This window comes from Salvelinus namaycush, chromosome 12 (genome assembly GCF_016432855.1).
Source record: "Salvelinus namaycush isolate Seneca chromosome 12, SaNama_1.0, whole genome shotgun sequence".
In the NCBI taxonomy this organism is placed as follows: Eukaryota; Metazoa; Chordata; class Actinopteri; order Salmoniformes; family Salmonidae; genus Salvelinus; species Salvelinus namaycush.
In genome coordinates, this window is record NC_052318.1 from 22,401,069 (window position 1) to 22,422,934 (window position 21,866).

Sequence of the window (21,866 nt, forward strand, 5' to 3'; positions counted from 1 at the left end):
AATTTCCCAACTACTACTAATGGCATCTTTTTGTAGACACCAGCCTATGAAATAAATGGAATATTTGTAGGGTTTTTGGATAAACACTGAAAATAAGGTATGTGGTAAACCCAGGCTTAGAATTTTTTATATGTTTTGTTCTATGAGATAATCTTCCTCAGCTAACGTCAACTTTTTGTGAATTTTGAATTATTTATATAGGCCGAGTAAAGAAAAAGCACAAAGGCTTCATAATTCATAAAGGTCATGTTAATTGACTGATATTATATCATAGAGCAAAACTTAGCTTGTTTTAACCTCAGACCTTATTTTCGGCGTTTATCCCAAAACCTTATTCTTTACCTATTAATTTTCTCCAAAGGAATGGCTGAATGAATCATATGTAAGTAAATCAGTTCCAGTTTCTAGGACTACAAACAGGCGGTAGGTTATGCCAGCTGGTTTACACCTCTGTAATAACCAATGATGTCAATGTACCCTAGATGACTGCCAGGGGGCGCTGTTTTGGAGCCACTGCGCAGCCACTTTTCTACTCAGATTACATTGTACATACAATAAGTGTATTGTCATGTTGTACACAATAAATGTGTTGTGTATTGTACACAAAGTACATTGAAAAATGCATTTATTTAACATTCTAGCTATTTAACAGAAGCTCTTAGAGCGACTTACTGTTTTTTGTGCGCCTGTAAACCCCTACATTAATCTGGCCCTGAATGTTACTGTCCCCACTACAACAAAGAAAAAGTTAATTACATGTAATTTTGTCCTTGAAACATTTTATTGAAATACTGTAGAATTACATTCATTCCTATTGAGGACTGCTCCTTCTGAGTAGTACCAATATGGCGACTAGTGGCTTCAAAGCTTCTCATTGGCCAATACATATAATCAGCAATCCAGGGTTTATATACATCATTGGTAATAACCTAATCACATAATAAGGGCATCTGTTTGGAAACATTTCTCTTTATAACTGGATGTTTTCTCCACAGACGTCTTCATAAACTACAGCGACAAGTGTTTTTCTGCCACAGTCATTAGCATTGTTTTCCATGAAGAACATACTTTTTACTTCAAGCTGTATTGCATTGCATAGTGTTTTTCATCCCTGGTCCCAGAGGGCACACTACAGCACCTGCAATGTGAGGACCCCTAGGACCAGTAGTGAAGAGCACTGAAATATTTCTACAGTTACGACAAAGCAAATTCCAAAGTCCATTTAAAAACCATGTTCTATGTGCATCAGGGCACTGTCACTAAAGCACCTCGCTGAACGGTGTCATTTCTCGCACCTTCATTGAACTACAGTGATGTAGGGCACCCTTCAGAGGTTGTCCACCAGACTCTCTGTCCAGCCTGCTGATCAGGACGGATGTGGTGTGGAGTTCAGTTAGAAACAGGAAGCTTGTTCTACTCTCCCCCTTAACAGCTCTGTCACAGCAGCCTGTCTATAAGTGGAGCTGTCAGTGAAATGGAGGTGGCCTGAAGAGGCTTTACTGAAGGTGAGAACAACACAATACATGTACTTCTATTGTCTCATGTTTAAGACTGTAGGAGCAGCTTGGTTGGGGAAAGATAGACTATTTGAAAGGGTTCAATTTCAGAGAGACACATCATGTTGTCATGTTCTGACCTTAGTTTATTTTTAAGTCTTTGTGTTAGGTTGGTCAGGGCGTGAGTTTGGGTGGGTAGTCTATGTTCTGTTTTCTATGTTGTATTTCTATGTCTGGCCTGATATGGTTCTCAATCAGAGGCAGCTGTCGATCGTTGTCTCTGATTGAGAATCATATTTAGGTAGCCTGTTTTCCCACTATGGGTTGTGGGTGTTTATTTTCTGTCTAGTGTCTGTTCACCTTACAGAACTGTTTCGTTTTTCTTATCGTTGTTATTTTGTGTAGTGTTCAGTTTGAAATTAAAATATGACGAACACTTACCATGTTGCATTTTGGTCCTCCTCTCCTTCCACCAACGAGAATCGTTACAGAAACACCCACCAACACCGGACCAAGCAGCGTGGTAAACTGGAGCAGTGCAATCTGGACTCATGGACATGGGAGGAGATACTAGACGGCAAGGGACCCTGGGCACAGGCTGGGGAATATCGCCGCCCCAAGGAAGAGCTGGAGGCAGCGAAAGCTGTGCGGCGGTGATATGAGGAGGTAGCACGGCAGCGCGACAGGCACGAGAGGCAGCCCCAAAACATTTTTTGGGGGGGCACACGGGGAGTGTGGCAGAGTCAGGTTGGAGACCTGAGCCCACTCCTCGTGCTTATCGTAAGCAGCGTGTTACTGGTCAGGCACCGTGTTATGCGGTTAAGCGCACGGTGTCGCCAGTACGCGTTCATAGCCCGGAGCGCTATAGGCCAGCCCCCCGCAAGTGCCATGCGAAAGTGGGCATCCAGCCAGGGCGTGTTGTGCCGGCTCAGCGTGTCTGGTCTCCGGTACGCCGTTTCGGCCCAGGGTATCCTGCGCCGGCTCTGCGTGCTGTGTCTCCGGGGCGCTGGGAGGGTGCAGTGCGTCCTATGCCTGCGCTCAGATCGTGCCGGGCGAATGTGGGCATTGAGCCTATGGGAGAGGTGCGAGTGGTATGCACCAGATCTCCAGTGCTCACTCACAGCCCGGTTCAACCTGTGCCTGCACTCTGGAGGGTCCGGGTTAAAATGGACATCGAGCCTGGAGGAGTGGTGCCAAGGCTGCGCACCAGAGCTCCAGTGCTCCCCCACAGCCCGGTCCATCCGGTGCCTCCTGTAGGTCTCCCCAGCCTGGTGGGTCCTGTGGCAGCCCCACGCACCAGGCTGTCTCTCCGTCTCCTCCCTCCAGGTTCTCTCTCCAGGCCAGAGCCGCCCGTCTGTCCTGAGCTGCCGGAGCCGCCCGTCTGTCCTGAGCAGCCGGAGCCGCCCGTCTGTCCTGAGCTGCCGGAGCCGCCCGTCTGTCCTGAGCTGCCGGAGCCGCCCGTCTGTCCTGAGCTGCCGTAGCCGCCCGTCTGTCCGCCCGTTGTCCTGAACCGGTGACCCTAAACAACGACGCCGAAAAAGGGGCAAACGAGGCGGTCTCCTGGTCAGGCTTCGGAGACGGGCACATCGCGCTCCACTCCCTAGCATACTACTCGCCAATGTCCAGTCTCTTGACAATAAGGTTGATGAAATCCGAGCACGGGTAACATTCCAGAGAGACATCAGGGATTGTAACGTTCTTTGCTTCACGGAAACATGGCTCACTCGAGAGACGCTAACAGAGTCGGTGCAGCCAGCTGGTTTCTTCACGCATCGCGCCGACAGAAACAAACATCTTTCTGGTAAGAAGAGGAGCGGGGGTGTATGCCTTATGATCAACGAGACGTGGTGTGATCATAACAACATACAGGAACTCAAGTCATTCTGTTCACCAGATTTAGAATTCCTCACAATCAAATGTCGACCGCATTATCTACCAAGGGAATTCTCTTCGATTATAATCACAGCCGTATATATTCCCCCCCAAGCAGACACATCGATGGCCCTGAACGAACTTTATCTGACTCTTTGTAAACTGGAAACCACACACCCTGAGGCTGCATTCATCGTAGCTGGGGATTTTAACAAGGCTAATCTGAAAACAAAACTCCCTAAATTCTATCAGCATATCGATTGTGCTACCAGGGCTGGTAAAACCTTGGATCATTGTTTACCTAACTTCCGCGACGCATATAAGGCCCTCCCCCGCCCTCCTTTCGGAAAAGCTGACCACGACTCCATTTTGTTGCTTCCAGCCTACAAACAGAAACTTAAACAGCAAGCTCCCGCGCTCAGGTCTGTTCAACGCTGGTCCGACCAATCTGATTCCACGCTTCAAGACTGCTTCAATCACGTGGATTGGGATATGTTCCGCATTGCGTCCAACAACAACATTGACGAATATGCTGATTCGGTGAGCGAGTTCATTAGAAAGTGCATTGACGATGTCGTACCCACAGCAACATTCCCAAACCAGAAACCGTGGATTGATGGCAGCATTCGCGTGGAACTGAAAGCGCGAACCACTGCTTTTAACCAGGGCAAGGTGACCGGAAACATGACCGAATACAAACAGTGTAGCTATTCCCTCCGCAAGGCAATCAAACAAGCTAAGTCCCAGTATAGAGACAAAGTAGAGTCGCAATTCAACAGCTCAGGCACAAGAGGTATGTGGCAGGGTCTACAGTCAATCACGGATTACAAAAAGAAAACCAGCCCTGTCGCGGACACCGATGTCTTGCTCCCAGACAGACTAAATAACTTTTTTGCTCGCTTTGAGGACAATACAGTGCCACTGACACGGCCCGCTACCAAAACCTGCGGGCTCTCCTTCACTGCAGCCGAGGTGAGTAAAACATTTAAACGTGTTAACCCTCGCAAGGCTGCAGGCCCAGACGGCATTCCCAGCCGCGTCCTCAGAGCATGCGCAGACCAGCTAGCTGGTGTGTTTAAGGACATATTCAATCAATCCTTATCCCAGTCTGCTGTTCCCACATGCTTCAAGAGGGCCACCATTGTTCCTGTTCCCAAGAAAGCTAAGGTAACTGAGCTAAACGACTACCGCCCCGTAGCACTCACTTCCGTCATCATGAAGTGCTTTGAGAGACTAGTCAAGGACCATATCACCTCCACCCTACCTGACACCCTAGACCCACTCCAATTTGCTTACCGACCCAATAGGTCCACAGACGACGCAATCGCAACCACACTGCACACTGCCCTAACCCATCTGGACAAGAGGAATACCTATGTGAGAATGCTGTTCATCGACTACAGCTCAGCATTTAACACCATAGTACCCTCCAAACTCGTCATCAAGCTCGAGACCCTGGGTCTCGACCCCGCCCTGTGCAACTGGGTCCTGGACTTCCTGACGGGCCGCCCCCAGGTGGTGAGGGTAGGTAACAACATCTCCACCCTGCTGATCCTCAACACTGGGGCCCCACAAGGGTGCGTTCTGAGCCCTCTCCTGTACTCCCTGTTCACCCACGACTGCGTGGCCATGCACGCCTCCAACTCAATCATCAAGTTTGCGGACGACACTACAGTGGTAGGCTTGGGGAGGAGGTGAGGGCCCTCGGAGTGTGGTGTCAGGAAAATAACCTCACACTCAACGTCAACAAAACAAAGGAGATGATTGTGGACTTCAGGAAACAGCAGAGGGAGCACCCCCCTATCCACATCGACGGGACAGTAGTGGAGAAGGTGGAAAGTTTTAAGTTCCTCGGTGTACACATCACGGACAAACTGAATTGGTCCACCCACACAGACAGCGTTGTGAAGAAGGCGCAGCAGCGCCTCTTCAACCTCAGGAGGCTGAAGAAATTCGGCTTGTCACCAAAAGCACTCACAAACTTCTACAGATGCACAATCGAGAGCATCCTGTCGGGCTGTATCACCGCCGGGTACGGCAACTGCTCCGCCCACAACCGTAACGCTCTCCAGAGGGTAGTGAGGTCTGCACAACGCATCACCGGGGGCAAACTACCTGCCCTCCAGGACACCTACACCACCCGATGTCACAGGAAGGCCATAAAGATCATCAAGGACAACAACCACCCGAGCCACTGCCTGTTCACCCCGCTATCATCCAGTAGGCGAGGTCAGTACAGGTGCATCAAAGCAGGGACCGAGAGACTGAAAAACAGCTTCTATCTCAAGGCCATCAGACTGTTAAACAGCCACCACTAACATTTAGTGGCCGCTGCCAACATACTGACTCAACTCCAGCCACTTTAATAATGGGAATTGATGGAATTATGTAAAAATGAGAATCGTTACACATGTCATGTTGTCATCCTCACACCAGGGTGAAGACTTGACTTTATTTGGTATGATGAAGTAAAGCTGAGTGTGTAAAAAAAATAAAAGAATTACATTACAAAAATACTTTGATGGTAAGGTTTTGTACAATTAAGACAATGTAACTAATTATGTTTACCTGTATAGTCATAGCCTATATGTGTCAAATACTGTATCTTCTCTTTGGAATAAAAATTATAGACCAGTCATAAATACTTTATTCATTTTTATTAGTAATGTAGATCATAGTAACTATTATGCTCAAGGTAGTTAAACATACTAAATGTATTCCTAAGTTTGATCAATACCAAATGTACATATGCCTCTTCCCTATCTCTATAAATGTGGCTTGTATACCTTATCACAAAATCTGCTATAATTTCCCCTAACTGAACCAATGTCTTTCATCAAAGCTGAAAGTGTTCTTATCTTCTGATGCAGATACTGTATCACTGAACCAACAGGGATGTATTGAATACAATACCATCATCATTCTTCCTTAAACACAATGGCATGAGGCTATAGCTCTGTGATGACAACACACATCTTGTTATCTGTAGACGTAGGTTGTTTACAGGAACACATTAGCAATTTAGTGTGGGGTTTTCTACCATTTCACTTAGTTTGGGTGCCTATAGAAATGCGATGGAAGCAATCATTAAACCCTTGGTCAGTATCTGATTAACTTGAGATCTTTTTAAGACAACATTGGGTGAGCAGGAGATTTGTGCCGTTACAGCTGAATAAGGAACAAGTTTGGCCATCACCTGTTGAAGAGAGAAAGCTGTAATACATTCTAATAGTGATACCAAACAAATATTCTAAGTTCTTTTTTAGTAAAGTGAAAAACAGCAGTAAGCAACTGTTCTTGGTGAATTACTTATACAGATGAAAACTATTGTGATGGCATATTTCTGCTTTACCAAATGAGAGTTACAAACTACACACCAGTCAGAGTTATACTTAAACTACATCTTTAATAATAATAAGCTTTGCAATAGCATTTGACTTTCAACAATTCACTATTTCTAATGAACCGTTGAGAGTGACTACAGAAAAGTACAAAGATCTTTTATAGCCAAGTGTCACGACTCCCACCGAAGGTGGCTCCCCTGCCTGCTCGGGCGGCACTCGGCGGTCGTCGTTGCTGGTCTACTAGCCGCCACTGATCCCTTTTTCCTTTTCTGTTTGTTTGGTCTTATTGGTTGCACCTGTCTCTTATTTTGTTTCTTGATTTATGTCTATTTAAGCCTGTTAGGCCCGCCTATGTTTGTGCGGGATTGTTTTCTGTTAGTCAGGGTGTGCGTGTTTGTGTTCCTGTCCGTTTGTGCCCTGTGTTGGGTCGGACTATTTTTCTGTCTATTTTTCGCCTATGGTTTTGGGCGTTCGTTTGGGGAATCTAAATAAAGACGATTTTCCCCAGTATCCTCTGCTCTCTGCAATTGACTCTGCACCCACCACTCCAGGCGATTGTGACACCAAGATACACCCCTCTCAACTTACATGACGAATCATAGATCTTAGGAACAGTTCACAAAGGTTAAGATTTGTATGAAAGATAACTATAAAACATAGCAGACAGTTACTGCTGTGTCAACGGTTTTCATTGTAAAGACCAGTGTCTGGCCCCCTTACTCCAAAAGGGAACCGTCTCTCCCCGGTACGGCATAGAACAGAACCATTAGCTCATGTTCTCTGGAATGCTCTTTAGGTTTTATCACCCAAAGACATCGTAAATCTCCTTTGTCAGTGCTATCTCATAGAGGCCCATCCTCAGTGGAACACACACACAATACTCTATTCTGTCGAATAAAACAACCATTATAATGCAATACAAGCATTATAATATAATCTTACAAGCATTATAACATAATCTTGCAATTTTCCACGACACTGGAGGAAATAAATTTGATTATTCCAAAGAAAAATGCATTGTTGTGCTACTTTTCCCCTTTAGGTATGATAGCCATCTTCAGCCTACAAGGATCTGTCCTCACCGTTGTGTCTGTGGCATCGCTCAGTGTTTTCTCCGCTTTCTGCCTGTGGTGCAGGAGGAAAACCAGTGAGTAGCACTGTATTAAATATTATGAAATGTATTACATATGTATTACATGTTACACTAATCAACCTGTACAATGCCATGAAATCAATTTGTCATGTAGCACTAAAGCTAAATCAATGTACCTAACTTACTTAATTTGCCACTTTGACTTGTTATGAAATAATTGTACCGAATCAGTCAGTGTAGTGTAAAAGAAACATTAGGAACGCCTTCCTTATATTAAGTTGCACCACATTTTGCCCTCAGAACAGCCTCATTTCGTCGGGGCATGGAAAGCGTTCCACAGGGATGCTGGCCCATGTTGACTCCAATGATGGTTGGATGTCCTTTGGGTGGTGGACTGCTCTTGATACACACGGGAAACTGTTGAGCGTGAAAAACCCAGCAACGTTGCAGTTCTTGACACACTCAAACCGGTGTGCCTGGCACCTACTACCATACCCCGTTTCAAGGCACTTCAATATTTTGTCTTACCCATTCACCCTCTGAATGGCACACATTAACAATCCATGTCTCAATTGCCTCAAGGCGTAAAAATCCTTCTTTGACTTGTCTCCTCCCGTTCACATACACTGATTTGAAATGGATTTAACAGGTGACATCAATAAGGGATCATAGCTTTCACCTGGTCATGTCATGGAAAGAGCACATGTTCCTAATGTTTTGTACACTCAGTGTAAGTGCCATTAAATACAATTGTCACCCATTTCTGTAGAAATAATACATGAAGAGAATCAAATTTATGACCCTCAAATATTGTTAGTATAACATAAACATAGATATGAAATAATTGATGCACTGTAAGACCGATTGTGATCTTATGTATATGGCGAATATTACATAGATGAATAGGAAAAGTAGTGTATGTATTTTCTAATGTGAAATTCATAAAATAGGAATTTTCTATCATTCATAAAAAAGCTGTTTCTATTCTAACATTACAGTTTAATTACATGTTGTAAAACAATTTAACCTCATTATTGGCTAATATATTACAATATGATTTTAGCTTACATAACTCTGCCCACTCCACAGCAAACACAAAGGTAGAAGATTTGCAGTAATGCGATCTCAAACAGGTAAGCTGACATTGTGATTCATCATGCCATTTGGTGCGGTTTCACAAGCAGGACCAGTCTTATTCTACTTAAATTAATCCAGATTAATAATGGATCTCTTCTCACATTGAATGATTGAATAAATCTAATTAATATGCTATGGCTCTCTTGTGCTGATCAACAGTAAATTATATGTTCTCACCATTGAATCATTGTCAATTACATTTTTTGAGGGGGGTTTCTAGTCACATGACCCAACCAGATTATAAGAGACCTGCCTCCAACACCAGTGTAACAACCTGGTCTCTGAGGATTTCGTATTGTTCTGTATCTATATCCGAGACACTCCATTTAGTATGATATGTTATGTTTCGTATGGTGTGTATTAATTTGTGGATGTCCAACACCGATTCGTATGATATGTTATAAATTATAATTTGTATTATATGTTATGATTTTGCAAAATGTGCAATATGTTCCGAATTTGTAAAACGTATGATACAGTATGTTACGAATTCTAGCTAGCTGACTAACCTTAGCTAGGCTAGGGATTCGGGTTAGGGGTTAGGGTTAGATGTTCATGTTAGGCACCTACTAATCCACCCCGACCAGCCACACTACTTTTGTTTTTGCCTTCAGTAACCATCTGTCTTACGTAAAAATACCAAACGCAACATACAGTTGAAGTCGGAAGCTTACATGCACCTTAGCCAAATACATTTAAACTGAGTTTTTCACAACTCCTGACATTTAATCCTAGTAAATAATCCCTGTCTTAGGTCAGTTAGGATCACCACCTTATTTTAAGAATGTGAAATGTCAGAATAATAGTAGAGAGAATGATTTATTTCAGCTTTTATTTCTTTCATCACATTCCCAGTGGGTCAGAAGTTTACATACACTCAATTAGTATTTGGTAGCATTGCCTTTAAATTGTTTAACCTGGGTCAAACTTTTTTTGCATAGCCTTCCACAAGCTTCCCACAATAAGTTGGGTGAATTTTGGCCCATTCCTCCTAACAGAGCTGGTGTAACTGAGTCAGGTTAGTAGGACTCCATGCTCGCAGACACTTTTTCAGTTCTGCCCACACATTTTCTATAGGATTGAGGTCAGGGCTTTGTGATGGCCACTCCAATACCTTAACTTTGTTGTCCTTAAGCTATTTTTCAACAACTTTGGAAGTATGCTTGGGGTCATTGTCCATTTGGAAGACCCATTTGCGACCAAGCTTTAACTCCCTGACTGATGTCTTGAGATGTCGCTTCAATATATCCACTTAATTTTCCTCCCTCATGATACCATCTATTTTGTGAAGTGCACCAGTCCCTCCTGCAGCAAAGCACCCCCACAACATGATGCTGGCACTCCCGTGCTTCACAGTTGGGAGGGTGTTCTTCGGCTTGCAAGCCTCCCCCTTTATCCTCCAAACATAATGATGGTCATTATGGCCAAACAGTTCAACATTTTTTCATCAGACCAGAGGACATTTCTCCAAAAGTACGATCTCCGTCCCCACGTGCAGTTGCAAACCATAGTCTGGCTTTTTTATGGCGGTTTTGGAGCAGTGGCTTCTTCCTTGCTGAGGAACCTATCAGGTTATGACGATATGGGACTCGTTTTACTGTGGATATAGATACCTTTGTACCTGTTTCCTCCAGCATCTTCACAAGGTCCTTTGCTGTTGTTCTGGGATTGATTTGCACTTTTCGCACCAAAGTACGTTCATCTCTAGGAGACAGAACTCGTCTCCTTCCTGAGCAGTATGACGGCTGCATGGTCCCATGATGTTAATACTTGCGTACTATTGTTTGTACAGATGAACGTGGTACCTTCAGGCGTTTGGAAATTGCTCCCAAGGATGAACCAGACTTGTGGAGGTCTACAATTTTTTCTGAGGTCTTGGCTGAATTATTTTGATTTCCCATGATGTCAAGCAAAGAGGCACTTAGTTTGAAGGTAGGCCTTGAAATACATCCACAGGTACACCTCCAATTGACTCAAATGAAGTCAGTTAGCCTATCAGAAGCTTCTAAAGCCATGACATCATTTTCTGGAATTTTCCAAGCTGTTTAAGGGCACAGTCAACTTAGTGAATGTAAACTTCTGACCCACTGGAATTAGTCTGTCTGTAAACAATTGCTGGAAAAATTACTTGTGTCATGCACAAAGTAGATGTCCTAACCGACTTGCCAAGACTATAGTTTGTTAACAAGAAATTTGTGGAGTGGTTGAAAAACAAGTTTTAATGACTCCAACCTAAGTGTATGTAAACTTCCGACTTCAACTGTATCATACTAAATTGAGTTTCCCGGATATAAATTTACTATGTTACGTCTAGTCTATGACACCAGGCTGCGACCACAGACCAACGTTTACTATGTTATGTCTAGTCTATGACATTAGGCCTTGACCACAGACTTACTTCTGACCACATATTAGCTATGGTCTGTTTTACCTTTGGTAGCCCCTCAGCACTTTATCATTGTCACCAGATACGCTAGTAACAGACAACAGATACTCTACACTCACAAAAAAACACTTTAAATGTATTTAATTTGATAGGGAACAAACACCACAGACCATGTTTTATTTATTTGTTAATGTAGAGTAAAGACCTTTCCTTTGACTTCCATGGTGTCAGTGTCTAAAGAGTCTGTAGACAAAGCTTGTAGACAAAACTGAAACAACTGGACCCAGAATATGAACAATCATTCAAGATTACTACCATTACAGATGTTTCAACATGGTATGTGTGCAATACAGTGCATTCAGAATATATTCAGACCCCTTCACTTTTTCCAAGTTTTGTTACATTACAGTGTTTTTCTAAAATGGATTAAATATTTTTTTCCCCCAATCTACACACAATACCCCATAATGACAAAGCGAAAACATGTTTTAAAAATGCTTGCTAATTTATTAAAAATAAAAAAACAGAAATATCTTATTTACATTAGTATTTGAACTCTTTGCTATGAGACTCAAAATTGAACTCCTCCCGGGTGGCGCAGTGGTCTAAGGCACTGCATCGCAGTGCTAGCTGTGCCACCAGAGACTCTGGGTTCGAGCCCAGGCTCTGTCGCAGCCGGCCGTGACCGGGATCAGCAGACCAGGGTCGTTGTCGTGTTGGAAAGTGAACCTGAGGTCCTGAGCGCTCTGGAGCAGATTTTCATCAAGGAGCTCTCATCTTTGCCTTGATCCTGACTAATCTCCCTGCCACTGAAAAATATCCTCCATGGGGCGACGCACAATTGGCCTAGCGTCGTCCGGGTTAGGGAGGGTTTGGCCGGGTAGGGATATCCTTGTCTCATCGTGCACTAGCGACTCCTGTGGCGGGCCGGGCGCAGTGCACGCTGACCAGGTCGCTAGGTGTACGGTGTTTCCTCCGACACATTGGTGCGGCTGGCTTCCGGGTTGGATGCGCGCTGTGTTAAGAAGCAGTGCGGCTTGTTTAGGTTGTGTTTCGGAGGACGCATGACTCTTGACCTTCGTCTCTCCCGAGCCCGTACGGGAGTTGTAGCGATGAGACAAGACAGTAACTACTAACAATTGGATACCACGAAATTGGGAAGAAAAAGGGGGTAAAAAAAGAAAGCAGACACCTGCATGTCAGAGCAAAAACCAAGTCATGAGGTCAAAGGAATTGTCCGTAGAGCTCCGAGACAGGATTGTGGTGAGGCACAGATATGGGGAAGGGTACCAAAACATTTCTGCAGCATTAGGAAGAGTCTTGATGTTTAAGAACATCATTCTTAAATGAAAGAAGTTTGGAACCATCAAGACTCTTCCTAGAGCTGGGCGCAGAGGGAGCAATCGAAGGAGAAGGGCCTTGGTCAGGGAGGTGACCAAGAACCCGATGGTCACTCTGACAGAGCTCCAGAGTTCCTCTGTGAAGATGGGAGAACCTTCCAGAAGGACAACCATCTCTGCAGCCAGCACTCCATCAATCAGGCCTTTATTGTAGAGTGGTAGGTTATGGTACGTTCCCCAGTTTCTGTGTTGTGGTTTGTTATGTGTGTGTTTCAGGATGGCTTCCTGAAATCCCCCAAGCAGCTGATTGGTCGACTCCATGGCTAATTGGAGAGCTGACCCCGCCCCCTCGTCAGGACGCAGCTGTCTCCAATTACCAATGCCTTCTGAAGCTATTTAAAAACCAGTGTTCTGTTGCTCAGAAAAAAGATCATTGCAGACAGATCATTGCTGGGAGATCATTTGCTGGGAGATCATTGCTGAGAGAGGAGGTTGATGGCTGAGGGTCATTATGTTGGTTATTGCTAACAGAGATGGTTATGTTCTGTGGTTGTTGCTGAGAGAGAGCTGATTTGATGTCCTGTCTTGGTTGTGGCTCAGAGACAGGTTTTGTTAATTATTTTTGTAGCCGCTGATTTGAGGTATGTGTGTGCTAATAGAACTGTGTTTTTGATTCTTGAAATTGTTTAATTATATTTGGATAATTCTGTTTCATTTGTTCCTAGGGGGGAAGGGGAAGGCACCTAGGGAGTGCTTAGGCAAGAGGCCCGCGGGCATACATATACCCGTAGTATATTCACTGTCTAGGCACACTAGGAAAGACCTGGGCGGACCACCCCTGTATTTTGGTTAGCGCACCAGGTGATGCTAAGTTAGGTAAGTAGTGGGTAGGCAGGTAAGGTAGGAGGGGGGGCTTTGATATTTACTTTCTTTGCTTTGGTTCCGTCCAGCCCCTTTTCCCCCAAATTACCGCGTGACGGAATAAATTCCTTGTAAACGGTACTATTCTCTGCCTTTTGTCATCCTTACTCGCACCTACAGTCCATACCTCTTTCACTTCACGGAGAGTTTAGTTGTAGCAGGGTGTTGCATTCCCTCTTCATAGAGGCGTGCGTAACAGACAGAAGCCACTCTTCAGTAAAAGGCACATACAGAACTCTCAGACCATGAGAAACAAGATTCTCTGGTCTGCTGAAACCAAGATTGAACTCTTTGGCCTGAATGCCAAGCGAGGAGGAAACCTGGCACCATTCCTTCGGTGAAGCATGTTGGTGGCAGCATCATGCTGTGAGGATATTTTTCAGTGGCAGGGACTGGGAGATTAGTCAGGATCAAGGCAAAGATGAGAGCTCCTTGATGAAAACCTGCTCCAGAGCGCTCAGGACCTCAGACTGAGGCAAAGGTTCACTTTCCAATACGACAACGACCCTAAGTACACAGCCAAGATAACTCAGGAGTTGCTTCGGGACAAGTCTCTGAATGTCCTTGAGTGGCCCAGCCAGAGCCCGGACTTGAACGCCATCAAACATCTATGGAGAGACCTGGAAATAGCTGTGCAGCGACGCTCCCCATCCAACCTGACAGAGCTTGAGAGGATCTGCAGAGAAGAATGGGAGAAACTCCCCAAATGCAGGTGTGCCAAGCTTGTAGCGTCATACCAAGGAAAATTCGAGTCTGTAATCGCTGCCACGAGGTGCTTCAACAAAGTACTGAGTAAAAGGTCTGAATACTTATGTAAATGTGATATTTCAGTTTATAAAAAACTGTTTTTGCTTCATCATTTTGGGGAATTTTGTGTATATTGATGAGGAAAAAATATAATTTAATCAATTTTAGAATAAGGCTGTAATGTAACAAAATTTAGAAAAAGTTAAGGGGTCTGAATGCTTCCCGAATGCACTGTATGTATCTTGTAATATGTACAGCTGTGAATGAGGAGCAACCCAAGTATCAAAATGTTGCAACAGGTAAACACGATCTGTTAGTAGTTGTATTAGGTATATATGAATGTTAAACTTTTTTTAAATTAAACACTAGCTAGGTTTCCTCCAATTGGCGACATATTTTAATGCAAATATTCTAAAATCCACATAAAAACAATATGCCTGAATTTTCCCACCAGAGGTGTTTCCATCAAATGTACTAGTTGCTGATAAAAGGTTGTGCGTGATGATGTAGTGCACATAAAATAGCTTTTGCGGTTAAATTCCCATGTACCGAATAAAAAAGTTAAATGGGTTTCCATTGCATTGTCGACTATACTAATGGTTTTCTCACGAAAAATGTGGTGTTACATAGCAATTGTGCCCACTCTGGTATTGGCTCGTACTCTGGTGCCCACTCTAGCCAACAGCTCGCAGATTGTCACGTCCTGACCATAGTTCTTGTGTGTTTTGCTTGTTTAGTGTTGGTCAGGACGTGAGCTGGGTGGGCATTCTATGTTGTGTGTCTAGTTTGTCTGTTTCTGTGTTCAGCCTAATATGGTTCTCAATCAGAGGCAGCTGTCAATCGTTGTCCCTGATTGAGAATCATATATAGGTGGCTTGTTTTGTGTTGGGGATTGTGGGTGGTTGTCTTCTGTCTTTGTGTTCTGCACCAGATAGGACTGTATCGGTTTTCACATTTGTTATTTTGTAGTTTGTATAGTGTTCACGTTATTGTCTCTTTTTTATTGAATCATGTTGAACACTAGCCGCGCTGCATTTTGGTCCTCTCCTTCATCCCAGGAAGAAAGCCGTTACAGAACCACCCACCAAACTCAGACCAAGCAGCGTGGCTACGGGAAGCAGCGGCAGCAGCAGCAGCAGCAGGAGCTAGCAAGGCAGAGTGGCTGGAAGCCCGAGAGGCTCCCCCCAAAATTTATTGGGGGGGGGGGCACACGGGGAGTGTGGCTGGGTCAAGTGGGAGACTTGAGCCAGTTCCCCGTGCTTACCATAAGGAGCAGTTGGCTAAATTGAGGTACGAGTCGGAGAATGTGGAGGAGTTATTGGAAAGATTGGAGGAAAGTGAAAGGATGGGAGATTATGAGACATTTGATGAGTTGTTGGTGATATTGGAGGAGAGCGAAGAGAGAGAGATGTTGGTTTGGCGTAGTATACACGGTACTCGCCCTGAGGTGTGTGATTACCGTGGAGAGCGGGAGTACGGGCAGACACCGTGTTATGCGGAAGAGCGCACTGTGTCTCCTGTACGTGTGCTTAGCCCGGTGCGGGTTATTCCACCTCCCCGCACTGGTAGGGTTAGATTGGGCATTGAGCCAGGTGCCATGAAGCCGGCTCAACGCGTCTGGTCTCCAGTGCGTCTCCTCGGGCCGGCATACATGGTACCAGCCTTACGCATGGTGTCCCCAGTTCGCCAACACAGCCCAGTGCGGGTTATTCCACCTCCCCGCACTGGTCGGGCTACGGGGAGCATACAACCAGGTAAGGTTGGACAGGCTCGGTGCTCAAGGGAGCCAGTACGCCTGCACGGTCCGGTATATCCGGCGCCACCTTCCCGCCCCAGCCCAGTACCTCCAGTTCCGGCACCACGCACCAAGCCTCCAGTGCGTCTCCAGAGCCCTGTTCCTCCTCCACGCACTCTCCCTGTGGTGCGTGTCTCCAGCCCAGTACCATCAGTGCCTACACCACGCACCAGGCTTCCAGTGTGTCTCCAGAGCCCTGTTCCTCCTCCACGCACTCTCCCTGTGGTGCGTGTCTCCAGCCCAGTACCTCCAGTTCCGGCACCACGCATCAAGCCTCCTGTGCGTCTCCAGAGTCCTGTACAAACTGTTCCTTCTCCCCGCACTCGCCCTGAGGTGCGTGCCCTCAGCCCGGTACCACCAGTTCCGGTACCACGCACCAGGCCTATAGTGCGCTTCGAGATTCCAGTGTGCCCTGTTCCTGCTCCCCGCACTAGCCTTGAGGTGCGTGTCTCCAGTCCGGTACCACCAGTTCCGGCACCACGCACCAGGCCTACTGTGCGCCTCAGCAGGTCAGAGTCGGTCGTCTGCCCAGCGCCATCTGAGCCATCCGTCTGCCCAGCGCCATCTGAGCCATCCGTCTGCCCAGCGCCATCTGAGCCATCCGTCTGCCCAGCGCCATCTGAGCCATCCGTCTGCCCAGCGCCATCTGAGCCATCCGTCTGCCCAGCGCCATCTGAGCCATCCGTCTGCCCCGAGCCGTTAGAGCCGCCCGTCTGTCCTGAGCCGTCAGAGCCGTTCGTCAGTCAGGAGCCGTTAGAGCCGTTCGTCAGTCAGGAGCCGCTCGAGCCATTCGTCAGTCAGGAGCCGCTAGAGCCGCCAGCCAGTCAGGAGCTGCCAGAGCCGCCAGCCAGTCAGGAGCTGCCAGAGCCGCCAGCCAGTCAGGAGCTGCCAGAGCCGCCAGCCAGTCAGGAGCTGCCCTCCAGTCATGAGCTGCCCTCCAGTCATGAGCTGCCCTCCAGTCATGAGCTGCCCTTCAGTCATGAGCTGCCCTCCAGTCATGAGCTGCCCTCCAGTCATGAGCTGCCCTCCAGTCATGAGCTGCCCTCCAGTCATGAGCTGCCCCTCAGCCCGGAGCTGCCCTTCAGTCCAGAGCTGCCCTTCAGTCCGGAGTTGCCCCTCTGTCCTGAGCTACCTCTGTCCTGAGCTACCTCTCTGTCCTGAGCTACCTCTCTGTCCTGAGCTACCTCTCTGTCCTGAGCTGTCTCCTCTATCTAGGGGGGACCTTTGTGAAGGTTCCTAGACCAGGGTCGGGGGCGAGGGTCGCCACTCAAAGGACGCTAAGGAGGGGGACAAAGACAATGGTGGAGTGGTGTCCTCGTCCTGCGCCGGAGCCGCCACCGCGGATAGATGCCCACCCAGACCCTCCCCTGGAGTTTTAGGGGTGCGTCCGGAGTCCGCACCTCAGGAGGGGGGTACTGTCACGTCCTGACCATAGTTCTTGTGTGTTTTGCTTGTTTAGTGTTGGTCAGGACGTGAGCTGGGTGGGCATTCTATGTTGTGTGTCTAGTTTGTCTGTTTCTGTGTTCAGCCTAATATGGTTCTCAATCAGAGGCAGCTGTCAATCGTTGTCCCTGATTGAGAATCATATATAGGTGGCTTGTTTTGTGTTGGGGATTGTGGGTGGTTGTCTTCTGTCTTTGTGTTCTGCACCAGATAGGACTGTATCGGTTTTCACATTTGTTATTTTGTAGTTTGTATAGTGTTCACGTTATTGTCTCTTCTTTATTAAATCATGTTGAACACTAGCCGCGCTGCATTTTGGTCCTCTCCTTCATCCCAGGAAGAAAGCCGTTACACAGATACAGTGCGGGTATAGCCTACTACATTATGAGATTACTTTGGACAAAAAAATCTAGATTATTTGTCAAACCGCAGCCAAGCATCGATTATCATGTCACCAGAATATTAATTAGAAATTAGCATTAATTAGAAAGGAGCATTAAACTCATCACCTTTCACTTCCACCACCCTGTGAAGTTCACCTGTAGCCTAATAAACTGTATGCGGCGCAACAAATAATCCCCCCTCCAAAAAACATCAACAACATGCATTGATGAAATAGCGCGGTGCAGCTGCCTTCACTTCACAAGTAAGCAGGTGTGTTCTGAGGGACCTCACTTTTTTCAATTTGAGAATACAAAGAACATAAATTCTAAATACATGATATTTAATTCTTCTCAATAGGGGGTGCTGTTTGCACTTTGTAATAATTTCGTTCCCAAATTAAACTGCCTCGTACTCAATTCTTGCTCGTACAATATGCATATTATTATTACTATTGGATAGAAAACACTCTCTAGTTTCTAAAACCGTTTGAATGATATCTGTGAGTAAAACAGAACTGGACTTAGAGCAATTTTCCTATGAGGATGTGAGAATGCTGAATTCTGCAAGCTGTTCTGAGATCTGTTTATAAATCTGCCTGTCTTCTATTGGTTGAGATGCACTACGTAGATGCATACGTCTTCCCCTGGGTGTCAGCGAATAGTTAGAGTTGAAATGGGGTTGCTAGGCAGAACTGAGAGGTTATAAATGGCCTGGGAACGAAGGGTCCGGTCTTTGTTCACTTCGCTCTGACGCAGGAAGGACATCTGGCTGTGGCTCTAGAACGCTCCGGTTATAGGCCTTAGATATATCCGGTCATGTTTTTATTCGTTATAGGTGTTAAAGACATCATAATGTTGTTATATTAAACCGAGTTATATCAGTTTATATCGGTATATTGCGATTTTCGGATATTTAATCGTCCTGCGTTTTAGTGAGTCGGACACGTCTTTGCCACATGGCTAATGTTTACTGCTAAATCGAACGTTGAAGAGGACAATCTACAACCAAGCAACGATTATTTTGGACTAAGGACACCTTGCCCAAGATTCTGATGGAAGCTCATCAAATAGTAAGAAGTATTTATGATGTTAAATCGTTGTTCTGTTGAAAAATGTAGAACAGATATTCTGCCAATAATCTAGGTGCGGTCTCGCTTTAACGCACGCTGTATGTTGTAGTAACGTTAATTTTAAAAATCTAACACAGCGATTGCATTAAGAACTAATGTATCTTTCATTTGCTGTCCAACCTGTATTTTTTAGTCAAGTTTATGATTAGTTATCGATTAGATTAGGTGCCTCTCCCAAGATTTCTCCCGACATATTGTTGGCAGCCTGGCTACTTTTCTCATTCTATAACCACGATTTGTGCCGCTAAATATTAACATTTTCGAACAAACTCTATATGTATTGTGTAATATGATGTTATAGGACTGTCATCTGATGAAGTTTTGAGAAGGTTAGTGAAAAAATTTATATCTTTTGCTGGTTTATTCGCTATCGCTAACGTGCATGAATCAATGCTGCTGTGTGGTTGCCTATTGTAGTAAGCTAATATAATGCTATATTGTGTTTTCGCTGTAAAACACTTAAAAAATCTGAAATATTGGCTGGATTCACAAGATCTTTGTCTTTCATTTGCTGTACGCTGTGTATTTTTCAGAAATGTTTTATTATGAGTATTTAGGTAATTCACGTTGCTCTCTGTAGTTATTCTAGTCGCTTTGGTGAGAGTTGTGATGGTGGCTGCAATGGTAAACTATGATTTATACCTGAAATATGCACATTTTTCTAACAAAACATATGCTATACAATAAATATGTTATCAGACTGTCATCTGATGAAGTTGTTTCTTGGTTAGTGGCTATTTATATCTTTATTTGGTCGATATTTAGATGCTAGTATTTACTTGTGACGCTATACTAGGCTATGCTAGTCAGCTTTTTTACTGATGGGGGTGCTCCCGGATCCGGGATTGTGTGGAAGTAGAGTTAATCACCACACAAATTCCATGAAAAACAATAGAATTACAAACCAAATAAATATCTAGGCTCTCTGGCGAATGATCAAGAACTGTGAGCTACATGTGTGCACTGCAGAGGCCCATTGGAGGCTTGCCAACTTCAGAATGTTGAAAAAAATGTAATCACCGTGAATGCTTTGAGGTTCATAAAACTCCACCGACCTTCTGTTGTGCAGTGGAACCCAGAACAGACCACTTGGATACAGCGACACTTCTGCCGAGGACACCCAAACCAGTGGTCACGGCAAAGTCCTAGAGCCTGACCCTCTCTGGAAGTTGCTGTAGCCCTGCTTGGGATATTTAGCCTATATTGGCTATTGTTTATGATGCAATTGCCCGTTCTATCTTGGTAGGCTATGTCAGGGTAGGAAATTGGAAATGTGAATTGGGCCACGTTGAAGGTAATAACGCATTTAGGTTATAGTTTATTGAGATGCATGAATATCCCACACCAAAATCTTGATTTTATGGCTGTTTTAAAACGAATTTCCTGCAATCCTATGTAGTTATGATTTATGTTCACTACTTGGTCAATTGTTTTGATGATTAAATCTATGAAAATAAATTATATGAATTGATAATTCACCCCTCTGTATTATTTTATCTGTAATAGGTTATATTGTAACCATGTGCTCAAGCTTATTATTACAAATAGAAGATGATCACTTCTCACAATGGCGCTTGTTAGTTCAGTTAGATCAATGTCTTGCAAAATCACATAACGACATAACGATTCATTAGTATTTTACAGAACACAACCGAATATAATAGCATAGCACAGTAGGCCTATAAAGTTACTGTTACAACACAAAATATTTCAGGATGGTTAGCTGTGCTGAATAGCCCCCCCCCCCCCCAAAAAAATAAACAAAATACAAAAAAATCTAATAGTTTGTTAACTTAATCTGCTCTAATTGGCTCACAAAACAGTAACTCAAGAAGATTGAATTGCATAGCCTATTGCCATTAACTGACTGAGATCAATCAAATTATTGGCATGCAGATGCAGTTTCACCAGTAAAACCTGAATACTTGTAATTCATGATTGACAGTGATGATGGCCTATAGGTATGCCTAACTTGGTGTTTGAGGGTATTAAAAATATAACATTTTCTTGAGGCAATATGTGTGGGCATAGGGAGACGTTGCAAATGGAGGATGCATTTTATGCATATTTTATAACCGGGATCTCCAACCCTGTTCCTGGAGAGCTACCATTCTGTAGGTTTTCATTCCAACCCTAATCTAGCGCACCTGATTCTAATAATTAGCTAGTTTATAAAATGAATGGGGTTAATTACAACCAATGTTCCCTCTAAACTGCGCGCGGCCGAGCACTTTCTCCAGGACTGCGGTGCGAAACAAATGCCTTGCAGCTCATAGATGCAAGAGATTGAACTTCACTGAGTTCTCCCATTAGTTTGCACTATATAGATCAGCGTTTTTTCTGAGATCAAATCAACATTATATCAGTCCCTTTTCAAAGCAACAAACCAAAATAAATCTAACTTTGCAAGACTGAGTCTGTGATTTTGTTGTATGCAGAGCCAGAGCACAGAGCACAGAGCACAATGGAGTAGAATTCTATTGGCGGGGGTCGTCCTAGAGCGGTCTTTCAATCACCGGCGAGGGAATGCGCTTTTCAGATCAGAACGCGGAACCGCGCATGTGCACATTTGTTGAAATTCTTTGCAAGTTAGCAAGTTCTGATCCCAGTTATAGATAATTATAGGTCAGCAATGGGGAGTTACTGCTTTCTACAAGAGCACAAAACGTGTAGGGTACATTTCAAGCCGTCTTTGAAAAGTCCGTTAGGAAAAAAAGCTTATGTCTAAATTAAAGGGGCAGTGTTGTGTTTTGAGACAGACTTGAATATGCAAATAAGC

The 21,866-nt window shown here is 44.7% G+C and overlaps 1 long non-coding RNA gene across 1 annotated transcript; it reads left to right on the forward strand.

Moving 5' to 3' along the window:
* Positions 1-1,440: 1,440 nt before the first annotated feature.
* On the forward strand, positions 1,441-8,617 carry LOC120057425. Its single transcript, XR_005477927.1, has 3 exons — positions 1,441-1,505; positions 7,755-7,859; positions 8,575-8,617. It is a non-coding gene; the product is annotated as an uncharacterized LOC120057425 (long non-coding RNA).
* Positions 8,618-21,866: the final 13,249 nt, after the last annotated feature.